Genomic DNA, 19,581 nt, shown 5'->3' with positions numbered 1-19,581 from the left:
AATAATTGTAATCACAGATCCCCATCACTAACGTTGTTCAGCGGGTTATCTGCACCTGTAAGCGACAAACGCTGGCCTTTTCAGTGTAGCGCACATGCAGCCACGGACATGTAAGGGCATGACACACCAGTTATTGGCCAATCTCATGTGCCAGAGCCTCACATGTCCCTCTAGTAAGCCGGACTCGGACCGCGGGGCATGACGGAGTCTCGTTCGTTAACGGAATTAAGCTTGCAATGTGTGCATCTGTTCTGTAGCTGGCATGGTTGAGGTTTCCCAGGTGGAGTCGAATTAAACCGTAGGCTCCATTCCTGGTGGTGCCCTTCTGGACATTCCTTTAAGGTTCAGCTTTGCAACCATACTGCCCACGTAAAACAAACACTTTGCCTTCATGAACGCTGTTTGGAGGGTCATGACTCGTGGGAATAACGCCGCCCAATCAGTTAACCTGCTAGAGAGATCGTTCGTTGCTCCCAAGCATGACATCACACTCCCTAGGAAGAAGGTAATGCCACTGTGGCGACCGTACTCCTGGGGGCGACACAAGTGCACTGATGCCCAGCCACTGCTCGATGAATCTGCTGGTACATTGACCCAGACCACTACATTCCCCTCGGACGCTACACGGCCTGAATCTGACCCTGATGAAACTCAGGTTACCCTTCCCATATACAGTTCCATCTTACACGGTGACAAAGAGGAAGCTGCAGATGAAAGTGCAGGTTCGGCCCACCCGCCATCAGACACACCACCATACTATCAGTGGCCCTGTGCCAGTGCCGTCGCCAACGAGTGGGCCCCCCCTTCTTGCTCAGGATCACAGCACTTGCAAGGTTGAAATACTGTGCAGTCAGATGGAAGATGGGAACGACGAGGAGTCCAGACTAGTACAGGGATTCCCTAGCGAGGAGACTTATTTCATTGTTTTCAATGTTGGGACAGCAATTTTTGGGGAGCACTATACTCTGGTGAATGATATATGGGGCCCACCATACACTGGAGCATTCCAAAGGTGGACATCAGATGCTGGAGCAGCATTTACAGGGCCCATTATACACTAGAGCAGTAGAAATGGGGTCCATTATATATGGAGCATTATTTGGGCCCATAAGACAGTGGAGCTTCATCCATGGGGACCAACATATACTGTAGCATTATGTGGAGCTCATCATATACTGTTTCAAACATTATATGGGACCAATGATTCTGTATGGAGAAATAGATGGGCCTTGTCATGAGATGTAAAAAGTGAAGTATTTTTCATTGTACTATACCGCTATTTCTCTGCCGTATCGGAGCATGATGAGTTGTGGTATGTGTTAAAGGGGCGCTCTTTCGCCCAGGGCACATGAAAACCTGGAGCCAGCCCTCCCCCCCCACAACTTTAGCCAAATAACCCCCATTTTTCAGTGCGTAACTTGTATTATGAAGTTAATAAGGTTGACAAGCTTAAGTAAGAAGAATTGATGCTTTTGGCATTCAAATGGGCACTGTAGGTGTGTTTCCTGTCCTCCTCTCACTGCCGACTTTTATTCCCCATTGACTTACTTTGGGTTTCGTGTTTCGGGACGACCCCGACTTTTCCCTATAGTCGGCCGATCTTGCTCGACCCGACTTTTGGAAAAGTCGGGTTTCACGAAACGAAACTCAACCCTAAAAAACCAAAAGTCGCTCAACTCTAGAGGCGAGGTTTGTTGTTGGGGACATGGTTTGGTTGTCCTCTAGGAATCTGCGTTTGAAGAGCTCTTCTAAAAACTTGGGGCCTAAGCTTGTAGGACCCTTCAAAGTGGTTCAGATTGTCAACTCGGCAGCGGTGAGATTAGACATTCCTTCGTCCTGGAAAATTAATTCAGTTCTTCATGTATCTTTGCTGAAGAAAGTTGACACGCCAGATAAAGTGGCTATGCCATCTGCTCCTCCAGTTGATGAGGACTGCGAGTTTGAGATTTCATGCATTCTTGATTCCAGGTGGCACAGAGGAGGGTTACAGTATCTCGTGTACTGGAAGGGTTTCGGTCCCGAGGACATTTCCTGGGTGAAAGCTGTGGACGTCTCAGCCTCAAGGTATATTAAGGCTCTTCACAGTAGATTTCCGAATAAGGCCCGGCCTAGAGGATCTGGGGGAATCCTCGTTAAAGGGGAGGTACTGTTAGAATCTGTTTAGTTTGTGACTATCCGCCATTTTCTTGTTGTGTTCTGGCTGCTGGTCTTTTTCCTCTGGTGCTGGGTTTGTCTTGGGTCAGGTGATTGTATCACTCTTTATTAACCAGCACCTGTCTCCCAGTCATTGCTGGGCAACAGTGTTAATCCACTTGAGTTCTGGCTTGGTGCTTTGCTTTGCCTTCTGTGTGCTTTAATTTGTGCAGTGCTGGGACCTCTGGTTCTACTAGTCTTAGTTTCTGTTTTCAGTTGGTTTCTGCAGCCTTCTGTGTTTTCTATTAGGAGGTGACCCTTTTTTGTACCCAGTCCTTAGATCTTTCAGGGACCCCCCTCCCCTTATCTATAGGTTTTCGCTTGAGATTAACCAAGGATCGTCGGTGGGTCTATTCGCAAGGAATGGGTCGCCAACTCCATCGTATGGTATCAGCCTAGTCATAGTGCAGGGTCAGTTTTCCCCCTTCTACCCTAGTCCTGTGTTGAAGATCCGTAACACTGACAGGATGATGTGGCATATTAAGGGTAGTAGTCCAGTGGCTCTGGCTGACGGGATGATGTGAGATATTAGGGTTAGTTGTCCGGTAGCTCTGGCTGACTGGATGATGTGGGATATTATAGTGAATGTGGCTATGGGGAGTGGGCGGGGCTATACACTCAGCTATATATATACATATATATATCCAACAATGTAGACCAGCTCACTCCTGTGAACCACCTGGAACTGCATATATAATCATTATAACTTGTAGTAGCTAGCCATAGTTAGTTACTATGCCCTGCCAACGCCGGGCTCTTCAGCTAGTATATAATATATAGATGTTGTGATGTGACTGGTGGTCAAGTGGTTAATGGAAGGTATCTGTCACGGGGATGGCAGCTCCCTGTGATGTAGCCCGGAGTGTTTTCTTAAGTGGTTGTTGTTCACATTTGGGTCCGGGCTACGGGTAGCTTTGAGAGTTGGAAGTTGGGAGGCTACCCATGGACCACACACTGTAGTGAGGGGGCTCACTGTACCCCGTTTTGGCTGAAGATATGTGTGTTGTTGTGAATCTGCAGGACCTGCGATGAGTAAAAGAAAAAAGACGCGCACTCTTGCTATAAAGAGAGGTGCTGACTGAGTGTGGATAGACCACAGGCAGTAGTAAATGGATGGACAGTCGCACTCAGAAAATTAAAAATCTTTGCAAAAGAGTCTTTGAAGAAAATTTTTTTATGATTTTTAATGGACCTGTGATGAGGTCATGAACATGTGACTAGCCATGTGATTGGTAACTGGGAGTGGTTGCAGGCTATCTAAGGAAGGTGTGTTGGACAGGTGTGAGAGAGTGATTAGGAGTCTGTCCATGTGGACAGAGCTCCCATGTTCCAGGCTCGGATGTCGCATAGCCTGGGGAAGCCGTGCCGGCGACTCCGAGCCAAAAGGAGCAGATCGTCTTGAAAACCGTGTGATACTGACCGGGGTCAGAGAGAAATGTGTACAGGATGACTCTGTGGTAAGAGGGATCCGGGAACCTGCATGGCCATCAGGTAACGGTCTTGAAAACCTTGTGATACTGACCGGGGTCAGAAAGAGACTGTGTATGAACTGATATCTATCAGACACCTCTGAGGACAAGAGGGATTCGAGAACCTGTCTGGGCGATCCAACAGGTGACAGTATTGACAATTGTGTGTTATAATGACCGGGGTCAGTGAAAGACTGTGTGAGAAGTAGCTATAGGGTGCCTCTGTGGATAGGAGGTACCCAGGAACCTGTGTGGCTGACACCAGCAGGTAACGGACCGGTGTCCATGTTATACTGACCGGGGTCAGTGAGAAGTAGTTTCAGTGAGAGACTGTATCTGTATTCATGTGCTAAAGCTGAATGTTTAACAGACAGTGCAAATGGCTGCTGGAACTGTCTTAGTAATAAACTGAAAGGCTTCATTTTAGCCCTGAGCGTGCCAGTGTTTACCTCAAGACCTGCAAATTGAGTAATCCCCGTCCACTCACATGGTGGAACGTTACAATATATATACAGTACATACCATATGTATATATGTATATATATATATAAAAGATAAATAATATATATCTAAATTATATATATATATTAATATTGCACAGAAATAGATATAAGAAAAGATGATAATTCATTTGTAGGCTTCTGTAAAATAAAAGCAGGAGCCGACAGTATAGAAGACATGGTTTACATACAGTAAACTATTGCAGAACAGTTAGATTTATATATGTCAGTGACTAATAGTGTTAGTAGTATATGTGTGTAAAATTTTGGAGCTGTACTCTATGTATTTAACCCCTTAATGACCGCCGATACGCCTTTTAACTACAGCACCATGAATTCACAGCACTGTGGGAAAAGTGTATAGCGCCCCCCGAGAGTCAGATTTTCTCTGGGTTCTCAGCTGCCGGGGATAGCCGAGACCCCAGAGAACATGATTCGGGTCGGTTTTTACCAATTCCGGTTTTGCGATCGCCGTTATTAACCGTATAACGGCGACCACGAAAAACAAAGTCCGATATGCCATTTAATTTCTCTCTTCTTTGATGTGATCGCACAACAGAGGAGAGAGAAATAGGGTCCCTGATTTCCCCCTCGTACCTCCCAGTGGTCCTCGGCCAGTGTGCTTCCCCTCCATGGGCGACACCATCTTCTTCCGAGAAGAAAATGGCGGGCGCTTGCGCCGTGCGCCAGCCGAGATCTGCCGGCTGGCACCCGGCAACAATAGGAAGATTATTCCTATTGGTTCATTTTAGTCACCGTGATACACCCTATCACAGTGATCAAAATAAAAAAAATAGTAACTAAACCCCCCTTTATCACCCCCATAGGTAAGGAAAAATAATGAAGTAAAGAAAATATATTTATTTTCATTTTTCTATTAGGGATAGGGTTATGGTTAGAATTAAGGTTAGTGTTAGAATTAGGGTTAGGGTTAGAATTAGCGTTAGGGATGGAATTAGGGTAAGGGTTGGAATTAGATTTAGGGTTGGAATTAGGGTAAGGGTGTGGATTAGGATTAGGGTTGGGATTAGGGTTGGGATTAGGGTTAGGATTAGGGATTAGGGTTGGGATTATGGTTAGGGATGGGGTTAGGGTTGCGATTAGGGTTAGACCGGTGTTGGGGTTAGGTTTGTGGTTAGGGTTATGGTTAGGGTTGGGATTAGGATTGTAGTTAGGATTGTAGTTATCGTTATGGTTAGGGTTGGTATTAGGGTTAGGGGTGTGTTGGGGTGAGGGTTGTGGTTAGGGTTATGGTTAGTAGAGATGAGCGACTGCCTTTTTTAGGGTCGAGTCGGGTTTCATGAAACCCGACTTTTCAAAAGTCGAGTCGAACGAAATCGGTCGACTATAGGGAAAAGTCGGGGTCCGACTGAAACACGAAACCCAATGCAAGTCAATGGGGAAGCAAAGTCGACAGGGAGTGGAGGACAGTAAAATACACCTACAGTGCCCATTTCAATGCCAACAACATCAATTCTTATTACTTAAGCTTGTCAACCTTAATTTACTTTATAATAATAGTTACGCATTGAAAACTGGGGGTTATTTGGCTAAAGTTGTGGGGGGGTAGGGCTGGCTCCAGGTTTTCGTGTGCCCCGGGTGAAAGAGTGTCAGTGGGCCCCTTTAACACATACCACAATTCATGATGCTCCGATACGGCAGCGAAATATTGGCATAGTACAATGAAAAATACTTCACTTCTTACATGACTTGACTGATATCTATATTAAATTCTACAATAGCTCAAAAAAAGGACAGTATATTACTCCATACAGTATTATGGCCACCACATAGTGCGCCATACAGAATAATGAGCCCCATATATTTCTCCATACAGAATAATTGGTCCCATATAATGTTCCATACAGTATATGATGAGCTCCACATAATGCTACAGTATATACAGTATTGGTCCCCATGGATGATGCTCCATTGTCTTATGGGCCCAAATAATGCTCCATATACAGTATAATGGGCCCCATTTCTAATGCTCCAGTGTATAATGGGCCCCGTAAATGCTGCTCCAGTGTCTGATGTCCCCCATTTGGAATGCTCCAGTATATGATGGGCCTCATGGATGATGATCCAGTTTATGATGGGCCCAAATAATGCTCCATATATAATCTGCCCCATGTAGAATGTTCCAGTATATGATGGGCCTCATGGATGATGCTCCAGTGTATAATGGACCCAAATAATGCTCCATATATAATAGGCACCATTTCTAATGCTCCAGTGTTTAATGGTCCCCATAAATGCTGCTCCAGTGTCTGATGTCCCCCATTTGGAATGCTCCAGTATATGATGTGCCTCATGGATGATGCTCCAGTGTATGATGGGCCCAAATAATGCTCCATATATAATCTGCCCCATTTGGAATGCTCCAGTATATGATGGGCCCCATGGATAATGCTCAAGTGTATGATTGGCCCAAATAATGCTCCATATATAATGGGCACCATTTCTAATGCTCCAGTGTAAAATGGTCCCCATAAATGCTGCTCCAGTGTCTGATGTCCCCCATTTGGAATGCTCTAGTATATGATGGGCCTCATGGATGATACTCCAGTGTGTGATGGGCCCAAATAATGCTCCATATATAATGGGCCCCATTTAGAATGCTCCAGTATATGATGGGCCCTATGGATGATGCTCCAGTGTATTATGGGCCCCATATCTCATTCTCCAGTGTCTAGTGCTCACCAAAAATTGCTCCCAACCTTTAAAAAAATTAAATACCTCTCCTCGCTGGGCACTGCTCTACTATGGACTCTTCAGCATCACCATCTTCCAGCTTACTGCACTTGTACTGTTTAGGCAGAGGGCATACAGACGTGATGTCATTGCGCTCTCTGACCTGAATGTCACTGGCAGGAAACGCAGAAGACGTCACAGCGGTGGAGCAGGGAGAGGTAAGTGTTGCAAGTGCTGTGGCCCTGAGCAAGCAGGGGGGCCTACTCGTGGGCGACGGCACTGGCACAGGGCCCCTCATAGTATGCCGGTGTGTCTGGCGTCGAGTGGGCCCTCCCACCGGCAGAGACACTTTGGCATACTATGAGTGGCTCTGTGCCAGTGCCATCGCCCACGAGTATGCCACCCCACCTGCTCAGGGAACCGGCACTTTCATCTGCACCTTCCTATGTGTCACTGTGTAAGGTGGTATAGTATGCGGGAAGGGGCACCTGAGTTTCATCAGGGTCAGATTCTGGCTCTGTAGAGTGCGAGGGGAATGTAGTGCTGTGGGTGAATGTACCAGCAGAATCATCTAGCAGTGGATGTGCATCAGTGCACTCCATCTCTGATTCATGTTGGACTGGTGAATTCAGGATTTGACTTGATAACCCAGGCATGGTATGTGAAAAGAGCTCCATGGAGTAATCTGAAGTGTGTGCTGCGGAACTTTTGGTGTGGGTGAAGGACACGAAGAAAGGGGTTGTTCCTGATCAAAAGCCTGCACTGACGACTCAGTGCTTTCATTTTTTGCAGAAGAGGAGGCGATCGAGCTGGAGGCTGTTTCGGCAATGTAAGCCAAAACCAGTTCCTGATGCTCCGGCTTTAAAAGCGGTTTACCTACTCCCAGAAAAGGGAGCCTTCCAGGCCTTCCAGAGCCAAACCATGTGCAAGTCTCAGCACCTCCTGCCTTAGCTGCTATTGTGCTTTTGGCACTACCAGCAGATGCACCACCACCACCATCAGTACCAGCTGGCCCCCCACGTCCGCAGCTTCTTCCACCATAGTTCCTAATTTTTGTTAAAAAAAACCAAAATACCACCAGATATATGGTACTGTATCAGAAGGGTACAGCTGTATACAGTCTAGGGATAATTGTAAATCTCCGTATATATTTCATGAGTCAGACACAGACGCTCACAGGCTCAGTATGGATTAGACTATAATATAAATAGTTGATAAAGGTTACAGTATCACCAGATACCAGGTATATATAGCATAGTTTAAACATTCTAAATCTCCGTATATATTTCAGGAGGCAGACACAAATGCTCTCAGGCTCAGTATGAATTTGACAAGAACATAGAAAGTTGAGAAAGGGTACAGTAACACCAGATACCAGGTATATATAGTATAGTTTAAACATTCTAAATCTCCGTATATATTTCAGTAAGCAGACACAGATGTTCTCAGGCTCAGTGTGGATTACACCACAATATAAAAAGCAGTAAAACGGTAATGGATCAGAAGCGTAGAGCTGTATACAGTGTAGGGGTCATTGTCATTCTCCGTATATATTTCCATAGTCAGAAACAGACTCTCACTGGCTCTGTATGCATTAGACTGGAATATAAACAGCAGTAAATGGGTAATGTATCACAAGCTTACAGCTGTTTACAGTGTTGGGGTAATTTTTGAATCTAGGTATATATTTCAGGAGTAACACAAAGACTCTCACACGCTCAGTATGGGGTGAGGGGACACCACGCTTACCACCACCGCCACTTGGGTAATTACATCTGTTATGATTGAGTCACCGTAGGAGGCAGACACAAAAATAGAAGCTACGTCCAGAAAACCAGAGAAGTTGGCAACTATCAGATTGCAGACCCCTGAACCTATCAACACAACTAGCAGTAGCCGTGGGGGGTTCCTACGGTGCCCTAGACCCCTCGATCACAGCCGGAGAACTGAATAGCCTAAAGACAGAAAAGGAAATCTAAACTGCCCCAGAGCAGACCCCAAAGCAAAAGGCAGCCCCCAACATATAATGACAGTGAAGCAAGATGAAAAAACACTCACACAGGCAGAAAGATAGGCTGAGCAAACGATGGGGCCCAAAACTAACTAAATAGGAAAGGACGGATGCTGTCTGCAATCTGCAAAAACCCTCTCAACAAAATAAGCCAACAAGCTGATATGGAAAAAAGACCCTGAAGCAGCTACGCTTCAAAAGCTATATCAGCACTCAGGTACTTTCTGAAGAGAGAGCTAAAGGAATTCAGCTCACCCCAGCAGGGAATGGCAGAAATCCAGAAAAACAGCGCAAAACAAAGGCAAAGCAAAAATGCAACAGGGAGAGCAGAAAACTTAGCTTTAGATGAGCAGGAATTCAGACTGGTCTCCAAGGATCCCACAGAGAAATCACCCGCAGGGCAAAAAGGGCGTGGGCGGCCTTATATCCAGTCAGCCACTCCACTCAGCCAATCATCATCATTAGTCTCAGATGTCTGACAATCAGGCTCACTACCTTTCTTCACCAGAAGAGGGAGTTCACCGGCCCTCAGTAGTGAACTCACAACATACATCCGTCCTTCAGTTTGTACCTTCTTGGGTTATTGACCGGGATTATCTTTATTCTGTGCTTGTTTTGTACTTCATGCCGTCTCTCACTTTGGAGAGGCTCTTTCATAGGCATCACATGCTCTGGTTATTATTTATTATGTCAGAGGGTGGTGTGGGCCTTATTGTGATTTGATGGCACATCTATTGGAGCACTTAACCATTTGAAGGGGGGTATTGTTGGAGACTAGAGTTGAGCGACTTTTGGTTTTTTAGGGTCGAGTTTCGTTTCGTGAAACCCGACTTTTCCAAAAGTCGGGTCGAGCAAGATCGGCCGACTATAGGGAAAAGTCGGGGTCGTCCCGAAACACGAAACCCAATGTAAGTCAATGGGGAATAAAAGTCGGCAGTGAGAGGAGGACAGGAAACACATCTACACTGCCCATTTGAATGCCAAAAGCATCAATTCTTCTTACTTAAGCTTGTCAACCTTAATTAACTTCATAATACAAGTTACGCACTGAAAAATGGGGGTTATTTGGCTAAAGTTGTGGGTGGGGAGGGCTGGCTCCAGGTTTTCATGTGCCCTGGGCGAAAGAGCGCCCCTTTAACACATACCACAACTCATCATGCTCCGATACGGCAGAGAAATAGCGGTATAGTACAATGAAAAATACTTCACTTTTTACATCTCATGACAAGGCCCATCTATTTCTCCATACAGAATCATTGGTCCAATATAATGTTTGAAACAGTATATGATGAGCTCCACATAATGCTACAGTATATGTTGGTCCCCATGGATGAAGCTCCACTGTCTTATGGGCCCAAATAATGCTCCAAACATAATGGGCCCCATTTCTAATGCTCTAGTGTATATTGGGCCCTGTAAATGCTGCTCCAGTGTCTGATGTCCACCTTTGGAATGTTCCAGTGAATGGTGGGCCCCATCTATCATTCTCCAGAGTATAGTGCTCCCCAAAAATTGCTGTCCCAACATTGAAAACAATGAAATACAGGGAATCCCTGTACTAGTCTGGACTCCTCGTCGTTCCCATCTTCCATCTCACTGCACAGTATTTCAACCTTGCAAGTGCTGTGATCCTGAGCAAGCAGGGGGGGCCCACTCATTGGCGACGGCACTGGCACAGGGCCCCTGATAGTACGGTGGTGTGTCTGATGGCGGGTGGGCCGAACCTGCACTTTCATCTGCAGCTTCCTCTTTGTCACCATGTAAGATGGAACTGTATATGGGAAGGGTAACCTGAGTTTCATCAGGGTCAGATTCAGGCCGTGTAGCGTGCGAGGGGAATGTAGTGGTCTGGGTCAATGTACCAGCAGATTCATCGAGCAGTGGCTGGGCATCAGTGCACTTGTGTCGCCCCCAGGAGTACGGTCACCACAGTGGCATTACCTTCCTCCTAAGGAGTGTGATGTCATGCTTGGGAGCAACGAAGGATCTCTCTAGCAGGTTAACTGATTGGGTGGCGTTATTCCCATGAGTCATGACCCTCCAAACAGCGTTCATGAAGGCAAAGTGTTTGTTTTACGTGGGCAGTATGGTTGCAAAGATGAACCTTAAAGGAATGTCCAGAAGGGCACCAGGGCACCATAGGTGGAGCCTATGGTTTAATTCGACTCCACCTGGGAAACCTCAACCATGCAAGCTACAGAACAGATGCACACATTGCAAGCTTAATTCCGTTAACGAATGAGACTCCGTCATGACCCGCAGTCCGAGTCCGGCTTACTAGAGGGACACGTGAGGCTCTGGCACATGAGATTGGCCAATAACTGGTGTGTCATGCCCTTACATGTCCGTGGCTGCATGTGCGCTACACTAAAAAGGCCAGCGTTTGTCGCTTACAGGTGCAGATAACCCACTGAACAACGTTAGTGATTGGGATCTGTGATTACAATTATTACCCGCGAACGATGATTTCCCAGTAAGTGCAGGTCAACCGCAGTTCCGGAATTAGGCCTAACCGTCATTCCTGAAAAAATGAAAAACTTACGTGTGCAAACCACAGGTGCTGTAGCTTGCTTAACAGCTCGCCAGCCGTTCTCAGGCCCAGTATGGATTACACGTGATTGCACAAAGGTGAGAAAGGGTACCGTATCCCCGGATAACATGTATGGATAGCATAGTGTACACATTCAAAATATATGTCTATACATCAGGAGGCAGGCTCAGACGGTGTTAGGCCCAGTATGGATTGCACGTGATTGCACAAAGGTGAGAAAGGGTACCGTATCCCCGGATAACATGTATGTATAGCATAGTGTACACTTTCAAAATATATGTCTATAGATCAGGAGGCAGGCTCAGACGGTGTCAGGCCCAGTATGGATTACACGTGATTGCACAAAGGTGAGAAAGGGTACCGTATCCCCAGATAACATGTATGGATAGCATAGTGTACACTTTCAAAATATATGTCTATAGATCAGGAGGCAGGCTCAAACGGTGTCAGGCACAGTATGGATTTGACGGCCCAGACTACACAGCGGAGGAGCAGGTAGAGGTAAAGATTGCAAATGCTGGGGCCCTGCCCAAGCAAGGGGGGCCCACTTGTGGGCGTCGGTACTGGCACTGGGCCCCTCATAGTACGGCGGTGTGTCTGACAGCGGGTGTGCACCACCACCGTCAGAGACACTTGATTGCACTATGAGGGACCCTGTGCCATTGCCCGCGCCCAAGAGTCGGCCTACCCACCTGTCCAGGGCAACGGCACTCGCACGGTGTCGTGCGCTAGGTGGTGACCCCGGCCATGGGGGGGAGGCAGCACAGTTAGGGAGTTTTAGAAAGTGGCATATGTTGATGTTGGACATTCAGCTGATGCAAAAGGCGAAATAGGACAAGTCCCAGGAAGAGGTGGACCAAAGCAAGCCATTTTTCTGTCACCCTATGTGTCATCAGGGGAAGGTGGGACAAAATCCTTGGAAACCCATGCATGGTTCATTTTAATGAAGGTTAGATCATCCACATTTTGGGTTGACAGACGGGTCCTTTTTTCTGTCAGGATTGATCCAGCTGCATTGAAGACTCTTTCCGATAGCACACTTGCAGCTGGGCAAGCGAGCTCCTGTAAGGCATATTGTGCCAATTCAGGCCAGGTGTCCAGTTTAGCGGCCCAATAGTCAAAGGGGAATGACCTGTGTGGGAGAACATCGATATGGGAGGAAAAGTAGTTTGTAACCATAGTTGACAACTGCTGTCTCCTGTCACTTTCCATCGATGCAGTATTACCAGTTGTGTGAGCGGTACTTGAAAAATCAGTCCACAACATTGTCATGAAACCCCTGTCTCCAACGCCACTTCTGCTGTGTGCACCACGAACACCTTTGTCAAGCTGACCCCGGCCCGTACGGCTCGTGTGAGAACCATCACCGCTGCTGTGTGCTGGGAATGCCTCAAGCAACCGATTTACCAGAGTTGCTTGTTTATTAGCCAATATTAGGTCAAGGTTCTCCTGTGGCATGATGTTTTGTAATTTGCCTTTATAGCGTGGATCCAGGATGCTGGCCAACCAGTAGTCGTCATCATTCATCATTTTGGCGATGCGGGGGTCCCTTTTTAGGATCTGCAAGGCATAATCTGACATGTGGGCCAATGTTCCCGGTGTCAATGATGCACTGCGAGTGCTGGTTGGAGGAGCACTTTCTGGCAAATCCACATCCCTCCAGTCACGCACAAACCCTGTACCAGACCTTGCCACGCCAACATTTTCACTTGCCCCACGAGATCCATCCTCCTCCCCAAAGTAATCATCCCCATCATCATCCTCCTTCTCCTCTTCTTCCTCCACCTCGTGCAGGAGAGGTCCCTGAGCAGACAATGGCTGAATGTCATCAAGGATTCCCTCTTCCTCTTCCTCCTCATCAACATTGGCTGCAGATGCCTGCTCCTTAAGGTGCGTCAAAGTTTGCATGAGCAGACGCATAAGTGGGATGCTCATGCTTAGGATGGCGTCGTCTGCGCTTACCAGCCGTGTGCATTCCTCAAAACACTGAAGGACTTTACAGAGGTCTTTCAGCTTCAACCACTGCACACCTGTCAACTCCATGTCTGCTCTCAAAGTGCCTGGCCGTGTATCCTCCCACAAATGCATTATGGCATGCCTCTGCTCGCACAGCCGCTCCACCTTGTGCAGGGTGGAGTTCCACCTTGTTGCAATGTCGATAATGAGGCGGTGGTTGGGAAGGTGGAGCAATCGCTGCAGCTTCTGCATACGAATGGAGTGTACAGGTGACCGGCGGATGTGCGCGCACAGTCTTCGCACCTTCTGGAGCAGGGCTGTTAACTCCGGATAATTTTTGAGGAAGCACTGCACCACCAGGTTCAAGGTGTGAGCCAAGCAAGGAATGTGGCTGAGTTTAGAAAGGGCTATGGCTGCCACAAAATTACGGCCATTATCACTAACTACCTTGCCTGCCTCAAGATGTACACTGCCCAGCCATGACTCAGTTTGTCGCTGAAAGTACTCGGCCAGCACCTCGGCGGTGTGTCTGTCGCCCAAACACATCATCTGCAACACAGCCTGCTGACGCTTTCCACTAGCTGCTCGATAGGGGGACACCTCGTGTGCAACAGTGGCAGCTGCAGATGGAGTGCTCGTACGACTGCGCTCTGTGGACGAGCTTTCGCTTCTGGAGGAGGAGGAGGGTCGAACGCCTACAGCCAACTGTTTCCTATACCGTGGGCTAGGCAGCACTGTCCCACCACCGCTGTCCCCTGTGGACTCTGCATCCACCACATTAACCCAGTGCGCAGTGATGGACACATAACGGCCCTGGCCATGCCGACTGGACCATGCATCAGTTGTGAGAACTGGGTAGAAGTGGCGACTGGGTAGGTCATAGCGTGGTACTGCATAGGCCATGAGTTCGTGGAAAGCTGCGCTTTCCACCAACCGGTAGGGCATCATCTCTAACGAGATTAGTTTGGCAATGTGGGCGTTCAAACCCAGTGTACGCGGATGAGAGACTGAGTACTTTCTTGACCTATTCATAGTGTCTGGGAGGGTGAGCTGGACTTGAGAGCTGCATATGGTGGAAGTAGCGGTGGACAGGGCGGACTGAGAGAGGGTTGATGATGGTGATGGAGTTGGTGTTCTTTCTGATGGCCTAGATTCAGTATTTCGTTGATATAACAGTGGGATTCCCTGACTGCTGTGGCCTTGCAACGACACCTCAACATTTGCTGCTGTGCTAACCGGTGGGCTTACAGTGGGGGAAACAATGTAGCATTGCTGACTACCTTCTTTGTGATCAGTTGCACATGTGGTACTTGAGGTTTGGTGTTGTGTCCACGCTTGCAAGTGCATGGTGGTTAAATGTCTAAGCATGCAACTGGTATTCAAATTTTTCAGATTTTTCCCTCGGCTAAAGGTCTTTGCGCACTTCTTACAGATAACCTTGGCCTGATCATGAGGATTTTGTTCAAAAAAGTGCCACTCTGCACTCTTCCTACTTTGGCAGACATTTTGCGGCCTAGCACGCTGTGATATTTTGACCCTCTGGACAAGCTGTCCAGCAACTCTTTTGATTTTTGGAACCTGTCTTTGGAGTGCTCTGGGCCTGCCAGATAACAGCTGTTGCGATGTCGATGTCTGCTGTGGATGCTCCTCATCTGAGCTATTGGAAGCAGCACCCTCTTCCCCAAATGGATGCCAATCTGGGTCAACAACTGGGTCATCCATCACCTCCTCTTCAATGTCATGTGCACCTTTCTCTGTGTCACCGTGTATGGTGGTATAGTGTGCGGGAAGGGGCACCTGAGTCTCATCAGGGTCAAAATCTGGCTCTGTACACTGTGAGGACAATGTAGTGCTCTGAGTGAATGTACCAGCAGAATCATCTATCAGTGGCTGTGCATCAGTGCACTCCATGTCAGATTCATCTTGGCCTGGGTAATTCACCATTTCACTTGATAATCCAGGCATGGTATGTGAAAACAGCTCCATGGAGTAATCAGTAGTATGGCCTGCGTCATCCTTCAATCTTGGTTGGGGTGAAGGACACAAGGAAAGGTGTGGTTCATGAACATGAGCCTCCAATGACGACTCAGTGCTTTTATTTTTTACAACTTCAGAAGAGGAGGCGATAGAGCTGGAGGCTGAGTCAGCAATGTAAGCGAAAACTTTTTCCTGATGCTGTGGCTTTAGAAGCGGTTTGCCAACTCCTAGAAAACTAAGCCTTCGAGGCCTTGTGGAGCCAGACGATGATGCAGGCTCAACACCTCCTGCATTCGGTCCTATTTTGCTTTTGCCACTACCATCAGATCCAACACCATCATTACCAGCTGCCAACCCCCGCCCAATTCCACGGCCTCTTCCACCAGCCTTCCTCATTTTTGGTAGAAATTTAGACAAAATCCAACAAACTATATAGTAATGTAAAACAAGGTACAAGGTGTCTATAGGACAGGGGAGATTTTGAATTTTTGCACACACTAGTGGACACTGGACACTTTTGGATTGTGTGAGGCCCAGTGAATATCAGAGCGCTATGTCACAGGCTCGATGGCAAAGGTGTGAAAAAAGTGACTACAGGATCACGGAGATTTTGAATTTCTGCACACACTAGTGGACACTGGACACTTTTGGATTGTGTGAGGCCCAGTGAATATCAGAGCGCTATGTCACAGGCTCGATGGCACAGGTGTGAAAAAAGTGACTACTGGATGCTTCACTGTGGCTGTGATAACAGCCGTTACACGGTACTGTGTGAGGAGTGTGCACCGCTGTATGGTGTGAAAAAATGCACACTCAGTACCTCAGCAGGACAAAAAAAAAAATTGGGATTGCTTTTAAAAAAGCAGTTTGCAGAGTAGTGGGTAAACAGCAATGCAGCCGTCAGGAAGCCTTAGAAGGCAGCCTAACAACCAACACCGCTGATCCACCAAAATATAGCCTCCCCTTGCACTGCACACACAGTGACTGGTGTGTTGTGCAGGCCAAATCGCTAGCAGCAGAAGCAGTTTTTTTGTCTTCTTCCCTGCCTAACGCTCTCCCTACAGAATCAGCAGCAACCTCTCCCTATGCTAAGATCGGCAGAAGTAAGATGGCGGTCGGCGTGCACGCCCTTTTATACCCCCTGTGACGCCCACCAAAGCAAGCCAATCACTTGCATGCCCTTCGAAAGATGGTGGTGACCCCTGCCTATGTCATCACGTTGCCCACAGTGTCCGTGGATCCTGATTGGCTGAAAGAGCGCAAAACAAACTTTTGAAACGCCACTTTGGCGCATAAGTCGCCGACCTCGTGGCCGACCTCATCCTAGGGTCGGATTTCGTTTCATGAAACCCGACTTTGCCAAAAGTCGGCGACTTTTGAAATTTTTCGACCCATTTCGCTCAACTCTATTGGAGACAATTTGGGGTTTACATTGATGTTTCTGTTGACACCATTCAATCCAGTGGTAATTATTGTATGGATGTTTTTCTAAACTGATATACATCTATGCATGAAGATTATGGTAAAAAAAAATTTTCCAGCAAACCCTTGTTTTTCCAAGTTGATTATTTCTCTGTTATATGCAATTGGTCATATTGTGGTGTCCCTTACGGCATTTTTCCTTTTTATGTATTTTAACTTGAATATAATAAAATTGTTTTTTATGATTTGGGATCTCTTCTTCTTCCTATGATTCATTTTTGTAGGATTAGTTGTGTTATTGTTGTGAAGTGCCCCTGCACATAGGACATTGGTTGATTAGTAAATGGGTAATATATCACAAGCTGACAGCTGTATACAGTGTTTGGGTAATTTTTGAATCTACATATATATTTCAGGAGTAACACACAGACCCTCACATGCTCAGTATGGATAACACCATAATGTAAAAAGAAGATCCGCAAGAAATAATCACACATGTGGGCCAATGTTCAAGGTGTCAATGAGGCACTTAGAGTGGTGGGTGGAGGATGACTTTCTGGCACAAAGGGTACTGTATCAACAGATAGCAGGTATATATAGTATAGTGAAAATATAAAAAATCTCCATATGTATTTCAGGAGGCAGACACAGACACTCTCAGGCTCAGTATGGATTAGGCAATAATATAAAAAGTTGAAAAAAGGGTACAGTATAAACAGATACCCGGTATATATAGTAGAGTTTAAACATTCTAAATCTCTGTATATATTTCAGGAGGCAAACACAGACGCTCTCAGGCCCAGTATGGATTCGACAAGAATATAGAAAGTTGAGAAAGGGTACAGTAACACCAGATACTAGGTATATATATGGTATAGTTTAAACATTCTAAATCTACGTATATATTTCAGGAGGCAGACACAGATGCTCTCAGGCCCATTATGGATTACACCACAATATAAAAAGCAGTAAAAGAGTAATGGATCAGAAGCGTACAGCTGTATATAGTGTAGGGGTCATTGTAAATCTCCGTATGTATTTCCATAGTCAGAAACAGACTCTCACTGGCTCTGTATGCATTAGTCCAGAATATAAAAAGCTTTAAATGGGTAATGTATCACAAGTAGTGTTGAGCGATACCATCCAATATCGGGAAATATTGGATCGGATTGGATAGGACCGATACCCAAAAAGTATCGGGTATCACCGATTCCGATACCGGAAACCAATGCAAGTCAATGGGACAGAAATATCGGAATTAAAAAAAAACCTTTCTTTCCTTGTAGGTTAATTCTACATGAAGAAAAACAACTAATAATAATGTAGAATGTATTGGGGGAGGTGGAGGAGACATTAAAGGCATAGAGGTTTAGCCCAATCAAATGTAATAGCAGGAATTAATTTTTTTTTTAAAGACGTTCGGAGTTACAAAGATATTGACTATGTTAACCTTTTTTATATTTTGTCAGATATGTATGTTTCACTACTTCCATGCTCTTCACCTTCTTTTTTACTTCTCCCACACATTTTCTTTCATGATCCTCAGCAGCAGCATCTTTTTCATTAACTTCTTCTTCACCTTCTTCATCTTCTTCTTCACCTTCTTCCTATTATTCTTTTTTTTTACATTCTTCATAATCTTGTTATTCAACTATTATTCTTCTTCATATTCTACTTCTTCATCTTCTTCCTATTCTTCTTCTTCATCATATTCTTATTTGTGACAGTCATTCCTGTAGTTGTTATCTATAAAAGTTTGAAGATTACACCTTCCGTTCTGCGTGTCACAAAAGATTTACAACAGGATTTGTCCGTGTTCAGTTTGGCCTGCAGCAGCAGGCATTTTCCTGGGGCACCACGAGGAGGAACGGACTCACCCCCATACACTGCTTAGTCTTCTTCTGCTTATAATTTAGATATCTTTTGCTCTGATTTTTAGTCTTATCCTTAATGTTCTTCTGCTTTTTGTTCTGCAGCTTCTTGTTCTTCTATCTCTTGTTCTTCTGTATCTTGGTGGTTGTCTTCTTGTTCTTTGTCCGCTTGGTCATCTTCTTCAGGGTCATATTCTTGGTCCTCTTCGGGGTGGTCTTCAGGGTCGTCGTCTTTGGGGTCATCGTCTTCTTTGGGGTGGTCTTCAGGGTTGTCATCTCCAGGGTCGTCGTTTTCGGGGTCGTCGTCTTCTTCGGGGTTGTCTTCAGGGTTGTCATCTTTAGGGTCGTCGTCAGGAAGATCCAGAGTGATTACCAAAAACCATTTAAAAAAGCTTGAACTTGGAAATGTAGCAGAAGGTACAAGAAGGCTGAGGAACTGCCGAGAACCAGCTGACGGTACTGGAACCCGCATTTGTAGCAGAAGTAACAAGAGCCAATGGCACTATCGAGGACCAGCTGATGGTGCTGGAACCCGGAGGGGCAGCAGAAGGAACAGGAGCCAATGGCACTACCGAGGACCAGCTGACGGTGCTGGAACCCGGTTACTAAGCAGGAGGTATCTGTGCTAGAAAGCACTACCAAGGACCAGCAGACGTTACTGGAACTCGGATACCGAGAAGGAGGCACCTAAGCCAAAGGCACTGCTGAGAACCAGCTGACGGTACTGGAACCCGGAGAGGTAGCAGAAGCTGCAAGAGCCAATGGAACTAGCGAGGACCAGCTGACGGTGCTGGAACCCGGAGGGGTAGCAGAAAGTACCCCTGAAAAACAATGTTGCAATGCCGAAACCCACAGTCCTACCGAGGGTGCTTGTCCTATTGGCACTACGGAACCAGCCTTTGTTGCCAGATCCCGCAGCCCACATAGGAAGCCCATA

Source organism: Dendrobates tinctorius, unplaced genomic scaffold (genome assembly GCF_039654945.1).
Source record: "Dendrobates tinctorius isolate UK_male_01 unplaced genomic scaffold, ASM3965494v1 ptg000086l, whole genome shotgun sequence".
Taxonomy (NCBI): Eukaryota; Metazoa; Chordata; class Amphibia; order Anura; family Dendrobatidae; genus Dendrobates; species Dendrobates tinctorius.
This window is presented reverse-complemented; position numbering follows the sequence as displayed.